Source organism: Quercus suber, unplaced genomic scaffold (genome assembly GCF_002906115.3).
Source record: "Quercus suber isolate HL8 unplaced genomic scaffold, Cork oak 2.0 scaffold_82, whole genome shotgun sequence".
Classification (NCBI taxonomy): domain Eukaryota; kingdom Viridiplantae; phylum Streptophyta; class Magnoliopsida; order Fagales; family Fagaceae; genus Quercus; species Quercus suber.
Window position 1 is genome coordinate 1,059,909 of NW_027069547.1, and position 8,883 is coordinate 1,068,791.

General features: G+C 43.9%; 1 pseudogene; it reads right to left on the bottom strand.

Annotated features, from left to right (window-relative positions):
• Positions 1-5,021: 5,021 nt before the first annotated feature.
• On the bottom strand, positions 5,022-6,581 carry LOC136067693 (uncharacterized; annotated as a pseudogene).
• Positions 6,582-8,883: the final 2,302 nt, after the last annotated feature.

Consider the following 8,883-nt stretch of genomic DNA (forward strand, 5'->3'; position numbering starts at 1 on the left):
GGACCATGCCAGGAAGGCCTCTGTCTAGAGGCCTGCCTTCACCCTAAATTCGGGCGCTCCCGTGCTCGATGATGCCATCCTGAGGGATCCCTCAAAGGGTAGCTCAGTTCTGGTAGTAGAGTGCCCCTCTTCATTTGTCGAGTGGTTTTGTCTAAGATTTATACAGTGCTTACTTGGTTTCTCTTGTTCTCCTTTTTGTAGGCTGTTCAGGCTGCCTTCATGGCAGAGGGGTGGGTTGAACATTCCTTGGATATGGCCAGGAAGGCCAAGAAGGCCCACAAGAATGCTGAGAAGGCTCGGGTCGAGGTGGAGAAAAAGCTGAAGGAGAACCTTTCTCAGCTGTCAGATGTGGAGAAAGCCTATCGCAATGCTGAATCCACTTTGAAAGGCTACGAGAGGTAGGCCTTCGAGGCCTTGGAGGCCCAGAAGAAGGCTGAGAGTACACTGGCTCTCACTGTAGTGGAGCTGAAATAGGCAAACCAATAACTGGAGGCCAAGGATGCTGAGAAAGTCCAAATCGAGCAAGCAGCCTATGATGCGGGCATGAATAAGACTGCTGAGAGTCTTATCGCCCAACTTCATGACATTGCTCGTGCCTTCAGCTGAGAGGTGTGGGGAGAGGTTATGAATGTTGCAGGAGTTGACCCCGAATCAGAGCTACGTGCTTCTGATAGGATGTACTATCCCCTCGCTTTGAGCCTGGCACCCATAGGTCCTCGGCCTCCAACGAATCCAGGTTCTGCTCCTCCCACTTCTGCCAAGCCCCAAGATCCACTTCCTTCCCCTACTTCGTCCCAGGGGCTCCCACCTTAAGAAATTATAGTGGATGTAAAGGCTGAAGAAGGGGTTCCTGAGGGGGTGCCTTTAAAGAAGAAGAAAGAGAAAAAGGAGTAGAAAGAGCAAAATGAAAAGAATGCCAAAGAAAAAGAGCCTAGCTTTTAGTTTTGCTCCTATGTAGGAATCCCTTGGGGAGTTTTTTGTGATGGGACAGTGTACATGTAGTGGCCCCTGCCCCTCCCTTTTTGTAACAAGATTTTCATAATGAATGATTACATGTTTAAGGGTTTCTATCTTTTCATGCTTATAGACATTTTCGCGTTTGTCCCTTCTTCTTTTTTTGTCAACCAAGCCATAAAAATTTGAAATTGAATGTGCATGTGAGTAAGTTAACTAGCACTCTTTTTTTGAAGTCCAAAGCAAGTGCCTTCGATATTTGCTACTTGAACCCTTTTTACGCTTAACACTTGGAAAATTTTTGGCTGCGATAATTTACCTTAAGCATGTGGCCGAGGAGCCAGGCAAGTCATAGGTTCTGTTCAACACTTAGGATATTTTTTCCGTGTAACACTCAAAATAATTTGGCCATGTTAATTTACCCTAAGCTTATGGCCGAGGAGCCAGGCAAGTCCTAGGCTCTGTTTAACACTTGGGATATATATATATATATATTTATATATTTTTCGTGTTAATTTACCCTAGGCTTATGGCTGAGAAGCCAAGCAAGTCCTAGGTTCTGTTTAACACTTAGGATATTCTCGCCCTGTTAATTTAACCTAGGCTTGAGGCCAAGGAGCCAGGAAAGTCTTAGATTTTGTTTAACACTTGGTATATTTTTTCCGGGTTAGTTTACCCTTGGCTTATGGCCAAGGAGTCAGGTAAGTCCTAGGTTCTGTTTAACACTTAGGGTATAACAAAGCAAGACACAACTAGCGCATAATCTATTAGTAGTAATAATGTTGCAGATTATTTACATTCCATGGGCGAGGGACTACATTCCCATCTAGGTCCTCCAAGTGGTAGGCCGTAAGTAGGGAACTTGGCCGTCCCTACTACTTTCCTCAGAACTAAGTCTCTTGGGGTCAATGGCCTGGATTTGATCCCCTTGTCATGTTGCTACTTAAGTTTTTGCTAGTAGTGTGCCATCTTTACGGCTGCCACTTCTTGCCTTTCCTTGATTAAATCTAGACTGTCTAGAAGTAACTAATGGTTTCCTTCAGCGTTGAATTAGTCCATTCTCAAAGTTGGAAATCTAGCCTCAAAAGGGATTACTGCTTCTGAACCATACATCATTAAGAATGGGGTTTCCCCTGTTGACTTTCGGGGTGTGGTGCGGTATGTCCATAGCATGTGGGGCAGCTCGTCCACCCATTTTCCTTTTGCATCATCTAGTCTCTTCTTCAGCCCCGCTATCATGACTTTGTTGGTGGCCTCTGCTTGCCTATTTCCCTGAGGGTATGCTGGTGTGGAGTATCCATTTTTGATTCCCAACTCTCCACATTATCTTTTGAATGACTGGCTATCAAACTGGAGACCATTATCTGAAATCAGGGTGTGTGGCACCCCAAATCTAGTGATGATATTCTTCTAGACGAACTTCTTGGCATCAACGTCTCTGATGTTGGCGGGGGGTTCGGCTTCTACCCACTTGGTAAAGTTGTTCGTGTCGATGAGGAGCCATCTTCATTTTCCAGTGGCCCAAGTAAATGGTTCTATTATGTCTAGACCCTACTGAGCGAAGGGCCAAGGGCTAGACAAGGGATTCAATATTCCTCCTGGTTGGTGTATGTTTAGGGCGAACCTCTGACATTGTTCACACCCTTTGATGTAATCTTGGAAAGTTTGTTGCATGTTGGGCCACTAGTAACCCTGTGTGAGGGCCCTGTGTGCTAAAGATCTCCCTCCGATATGACTCCCTCAGATGCCTTCATGTAGTTCCTCCAGTAAGGGCTCCACGGCCTCTAGGTGAACGCATAGCAGATAAGGGCCTGAGTAAGAGCGCTTATACAACTTCTGTTCCTCAGACAGCCAGTAACGAGGGGCAGCCCTGCGTACCTTCTCTGCTTCAATTTTATCTTCAAGCAAGGATCCTCCTTTCAAAAAGGTCACTATGGGATCCATCCAGCTCGGGCCTACGTGGAGGCTACACACCCCTGTCAAAGGTGTCTCCTTAAAACTTGAGGTGCCGATCTCTTCAACTAGAATGACCTGAGGAAGGTCTGATTCAAGTGAAGTGGCTCGCGTGGCTAGAGAGTCGGCATGAGAGTTTTGTCCTCTCAGGATTTGTTCCAACATGAAACCCTTGAAGTGAATTCGTGCACCCTGCATTTTGGTAAGGTATTTTTGCATCCTTTCATCTCAGGCCTCAAAGTCACCATTGACTTAACCCACAATTAACCTAGAATCTGAATACAACTCAACTGTCCTTCCTCCAAGCAGCTTGACTATGTTTATTCCAGCCAGCAAGGTTCGTATTCGGCCTCATTGTTAGTGGCTGGGAATCCTAGTCGCAACAACTTTTCTATTATCAATTTCTTAGGTGTGATCAGCATAATTCCCACCCCTGCTCCCTTTCGATTGGAAGCTTCATCCGCGTAAACCTTCCATACGGGGGTGGTGGTGGTCGACGAAACCATTAAGCTTATGGCTGCGCTCTCCTTCTCGGGGACACCTTCAGCAAATTCTGCAAATTTCGTGGTCCGGGGCAGGTACTTGACATCATAGGCTCCCAACTTAGTTGCCCATTTTGCAATTCTACCGGTGTAATCGGATTTCCTCAGCAGAGCCTGCAAGGGTAACTGAGTGAGCACTACCACCGTGTGGGCTTGGAATTAAAGAGGAAGTTTCCTGGCCGCATGAACAATGGCCAGCACTGTTTTTTCCGGGTGGAGATAGCGCATCTCCACCTATTGCAAGGACTTGCTATTGTAATAGACGGGCTTCTGGGCTTCATCCTCATTCCTGACAAGGACGAAGCTAACGAAGTGCTCGGTGACCGCTAGGTATGCATAGAGTACTTCCTCTTTATCGGGTTAGGATAGGATTGGAGGATTGGACAAGTACATCTTAAGGTCCTCAAATGAAAGAGCACATTCCTCGGTCCACCAGAAATATTTCCATTTATGCAACAGTTCGAAGAAAGGATGACATCTATCCGCGGATCGAAAAATGAACTTGCTCAAGGTTGCCATCATCTCGGTCAACTTTTGCATTTCCTTAGGGTTTCGAGGAGGGTGCATGCTGTTGATGGCCCTAATCTACTCTGGGTTGACTTCTATTCTCCGATGAGTAATCATGTACCCTAGGAATTTGCCCGAGCTAACCCCAAAAGAGCATTTGGATGTGTTGAGGAGTAACTTATGCTCCTTGAGTACCGATAAGGTTTCTGCTAGATCGACCAGATGCTCCTCTGCTTGTTTGCTCTTAACCACCATATCGTCAATATATGCCTCCATGTTCCTCCCAAGTTGTTTTTCAAACATCCAAGTCACCATTCTTTGATAAGTTGAATCGGTGTTTTTAAGGTCGAAGGGCATCACGCGATAATGAAAGTTACCATTGAGGGAACGGAAGGCCGTTTTCTCCTGATCGGCTAATGACAGTGGTATTTGATGGTAGCCCTGGAATGCATCCAGGAAACTCATCCGCAGATGTCCCATTGTGGCGTCTACCAGTTGATCAATTTTAAGGATAGGAAAAGGGTCTTTCGGGCAGGCTTTGTTAAGGTCTGTGAAATCTACGCATACTTGCCACTTTCCGCACTTCTTCTTTACTACTATTGTGTTGGCCAACCATTCGGGATAGAAGATTTCCATGATAGCCCAGGCCTGTTTCAACTTATTTACTTCCACCCTGACCGCCTCGGCGTGAACGTCGAATGATCGCCGAGGAGGCTGTTTGCGCAACACTGCCTCGGGGTTCACATTTAAGTGATGGCATGCTAGCTTGGGATTAATTCCTGGGATGTCACCCACATTCCAGGCAAAAATGTCTACATTTGCCTTCAAGAACTTTACCAGCTCTACTTTCTCTTTAGGAGGCAACTGCGATCGTACCTGGAAATACTACTCCACGTCCAATCCCATCATTACTTTTTCCAACTCCTCAGATGATTCTTTCAACATCTCAGTCAGTTACTCATCGGCAGCCCTCTTTAATTGCTATTGGGTTGCATCCTCATTAACCATGGCTGGACCTGATGATTGCCGTGTAACCGCTGACACCAAGCACTGTTGAGCCATGACCTAATCGCCTACTAGTTCCCCCACTCCCTCACGAGTAGGATATTTGATTTTAAGATGCAGGGTTAAGGAGACAGCTCCTATGGCATGCAACCATAGTCTGTTGAGGATAGCGATGTACGGGGAGAATGCCTCTATCACTATGAAGTTCACCTGGACTTCCACACCGTCAACTTGTACGGGGAGCTTGATCATTCCTCGGGGGACTACCATTCTGTCATCGAAGCCCATCAGCGGAGAGTCACACACATCCAGGTCTTCAGGCTTCAATTCTATCCCTCGGTATAAATCCGGGTACATCACCTCAGCCTAGCTTCCCCGATCAACAAGTACCTTTTTAATGTCATAGTCCCCAATTCTCACAGTGACCACTAGAGCATCCTCATGTGGTTGGTGGGTTCCCCGTTTATCTTCCTAAGAAAAGCTCAGGTTTGGGACCGTCACTCTTGGTCTTTTGTGAGTCTGACTTCCAGCCTCCAGGTGAGAGCCCCCCACTACGGACATGACTCGAGAATTCGGCCTGATGTTACCTCTTGGTCTAGCAAGGATCATTTTAATAGTACCTAAAGCTGGCCAAGGATGGTCATTTCTGTGTGTCCCAAATCCCGAGTGTCCGGTCTGTTCCATAGGCTGATGTAGGAAGTGACCGAGTTTCTTGGCCTTTGCCAATTAGTTGAGGTGATCCCGCAATGTCCTACAGTCTTCTGTCGTGTATCCCTTGTGTCGATGATAGTTGCAATAGAGGCTTTGGTTTCTTTTAGACGGGTCCCAACCCATCCTATTGGGCCACTTGAAAAACGGCTTGTTTTTTTTTTTTTTTTTTTTTTTAATCTTTTCTCGTATCTGGTGCACCGGCTCCTTGAATAGTGAATTGATCATGTGAACTCCTTCGGATGTCGGGTGACTAGGGAAGTCCTTTCGAGGTCGATTATTATGGTATCCTCCTCCCCGAGGGTCCTTTTTCTCGAGGGGCGCTTTGGCTTTACCTTTCCCCTGCATTTAGTCCTCTTCTATCCTTTTGTACTTTTCTATGCAATCCATAAGCTGGCGCATGTTCGAGGTGGACTTCATCGTCAATGATTTCCTCAAGTCATGCTCAATCGGGAGGCCGACTTTAAAGGTCCTTATTGCCACGTCTTTGAAGTCTCCGTCCACTTCATTGTACATTTCCCAATATCGGTTCGAGTAGGTCTTGAGGGTCTCCCCCCCTTTTATGGCCATAGATAGCAGAGCATCCAATGGCTTGGAGACCCTACTGCAGGTTATAAACCTAGTGTCAAATGCCCTGGTCAGCTCTTCAAAGGACCTTATCGACCCTTCATCCAACGCATCAAATCAATGCATGGCAACAGGCCCGAGGCTGGAAGGGAAGGCCTTGCACATAAAGGCCTCATTGCCGGCGTGGATGGCTATCTTCTGATTGAAGTGGCTAACATGCTCCACGAGGTCTGTCCTTCCGTTATATATAGTGAATGTTGGCTAGGAGAAATGGTGAGGGAGCTTAGCCTTTTTAATCCTCATGACGAAATGGGACTTAGAAATCTGTCATAGGGCTTTACTCATGGCATCGTTTCCCCTAGTACGATAAGAGGGCCCCCTCTTGTGTTTGTTGTTGCTCTTCTCCAGCCTGTCCCAACACAAGGAGGCTGAGAAGGTCTCCCTGGGCGGGGTTTTGGACCTGCATCGGTATGATTGGTCCTAGCTCTCCCTTGAGCCCTCACTCGATGGGGAGGACGGGCTCCTCATGTCATGCTTCCTTTGCCTTAGCTTCTTGCGCAAACGATTAACCTCCTGTTGCAACGCTAGCGTTTCCTGCTCCGGTGAGGCTTGATTCTTGGGCTTGGGATGATTCTGCTCAGTACGTTTAGTGTGATGTGACCCCACCACAATTTGGGGGTATGCTGTCTATCCCTCCTACGCTCCAAGTTAACGAAGGGGTTCTCCCTATGGGAACCAACCGACTCCTCCTCACCCTGGCTTTCATTAGCCATCAGTACTCAGGGCAGATCCACAGGCGCTTGCTGCTTCCCACAGACGGCGCCAATTATAAGAACCCAAAAAATGTTTGCACACCAGCCCACTTAAAGCAATGGACTGAATTGTTAAACTTGGTCTAAACCAATAGAATTTATAAGAGATGGAATAGAACAACAAGCATGGGTTCAGCCCGAAAGCTATCTTTGGACAAAATCCAGTTTATACTTAGAACTAGATGAACAACTTTTCTCAGAGGCTCCTCTAAAGGCCAGCTCCAAAAGTCCCCAAAAGAATCCTAAACCTCCTCTTTTTATAGCCCTTTCCCATTGCATCCTCTCCGTCCATCTCTATTTGACCTTCATCCCTCTTCAACACCTGTCACCTTCTGCATCTGAAGTAGGTGGCGGCGGTAGCTGGTGTAGCTGTGGCCAACACTCTTCAGGTCACTTCCTCATTTAATGTGGCTGATAAAGTTGATGTACACCATTTAATTTGGATGTGACAGGCAGCTCCAGCCCAGCGGTTCCTTGTCTGCCACTGAACTCTATTTCCTTCAGTTTGCAGTTCACTCTGTAGAACGCCCTATGGAACTTCAATGGATCTGTCTCCTTCCTCGGGCGTCATCACTCCTTGGGCCTGCATTCAGTGTTGTGCCCAAATCAATGCCATGACCTTTCTTATTCCTCTTTGAGCCTAGGTCTAGTATTTCGACCCTACAACTTCCTCCTCGGTCCTCAGGTACCCAAACATATAATCATGCTCATTTGATGGCATTGAGTTTAAGATAAGACATGAATTCCATTTATGATGAATGCTTTTTTTTTTCCCTTTTTTTTTAAAAACAAAGTCTAACTACAAAATTGGTTATAGCTTAATACTACAAACTCACACAATGAAATAAATATTACTACGTATTTTGAAAATCTAATCGTTGAATTGCATGTTCTATACGCTCTTAATACACATGTCAAATTTTTTCTCAATCGGATATTATTTACTATATGATCTATAAGGTTATATTTTATACATAATTTTAAATTACAAAAACTTGCAATTTAAAAAATTTATTGATGACATAATTGTTGATCTTTAATTTTCTTGAAATTTTGCAATGATGGAGGGTATAAAAAGAAAATGTAATCCGATGGTGGATTTATTAAAAATCACTTCCAATAAAAAGATATTAAGTAAGGTTATAGACTTAAGCTACAGCCAATTTTATAACTAAATTTTATCTTTTTTTATTTTATTTTTTATATTTTTTTATTTTTTTATCCATATGATGATAATTGATGATAAAGATTTTTTTTTTCAAAACAATTCAAGGGTCTAAATTAAAATATTGTAAAATATAAGAACAAATTTCAAACAATAATTCAAACATCAAAAGCTAAATATTAAATTTAACCATATATATATATATATATTGAGGAAGAACCAGATATATCTAGTGAGGAAGAACCAGATATATCTAGTAAGTGCATTTCATAAACTATTTTGCACATTAAAAAATTTGCAGATCAAAATATTAGGGAATTTAAAATAAAGGTCTAGTGTATAAACTCTTATAAGTCTGATTGATTTTAATTAAAAGGAATCACAATATTCGAAATAAATACTTTACATTAAGATTATAATTACTAAAATTTGTCACCTACATTATAATGATTTGGAATTGCCAACACAATCGTACAAGGTGTGAGAGGATAATGTGTAAGAGGATAAGGTGTATGATTGACTGATGAAAGGAGCAGGTAAATATATATAGGATTTTACTATTATCTTCATTTTCCACTCTCTTGTTAGACTGAATTTCCTTTTTAAGATCATCAATCTTATCACACAATATTCTATTCCTTCTTTATACTTCTTAATCAAAGAATTTGAC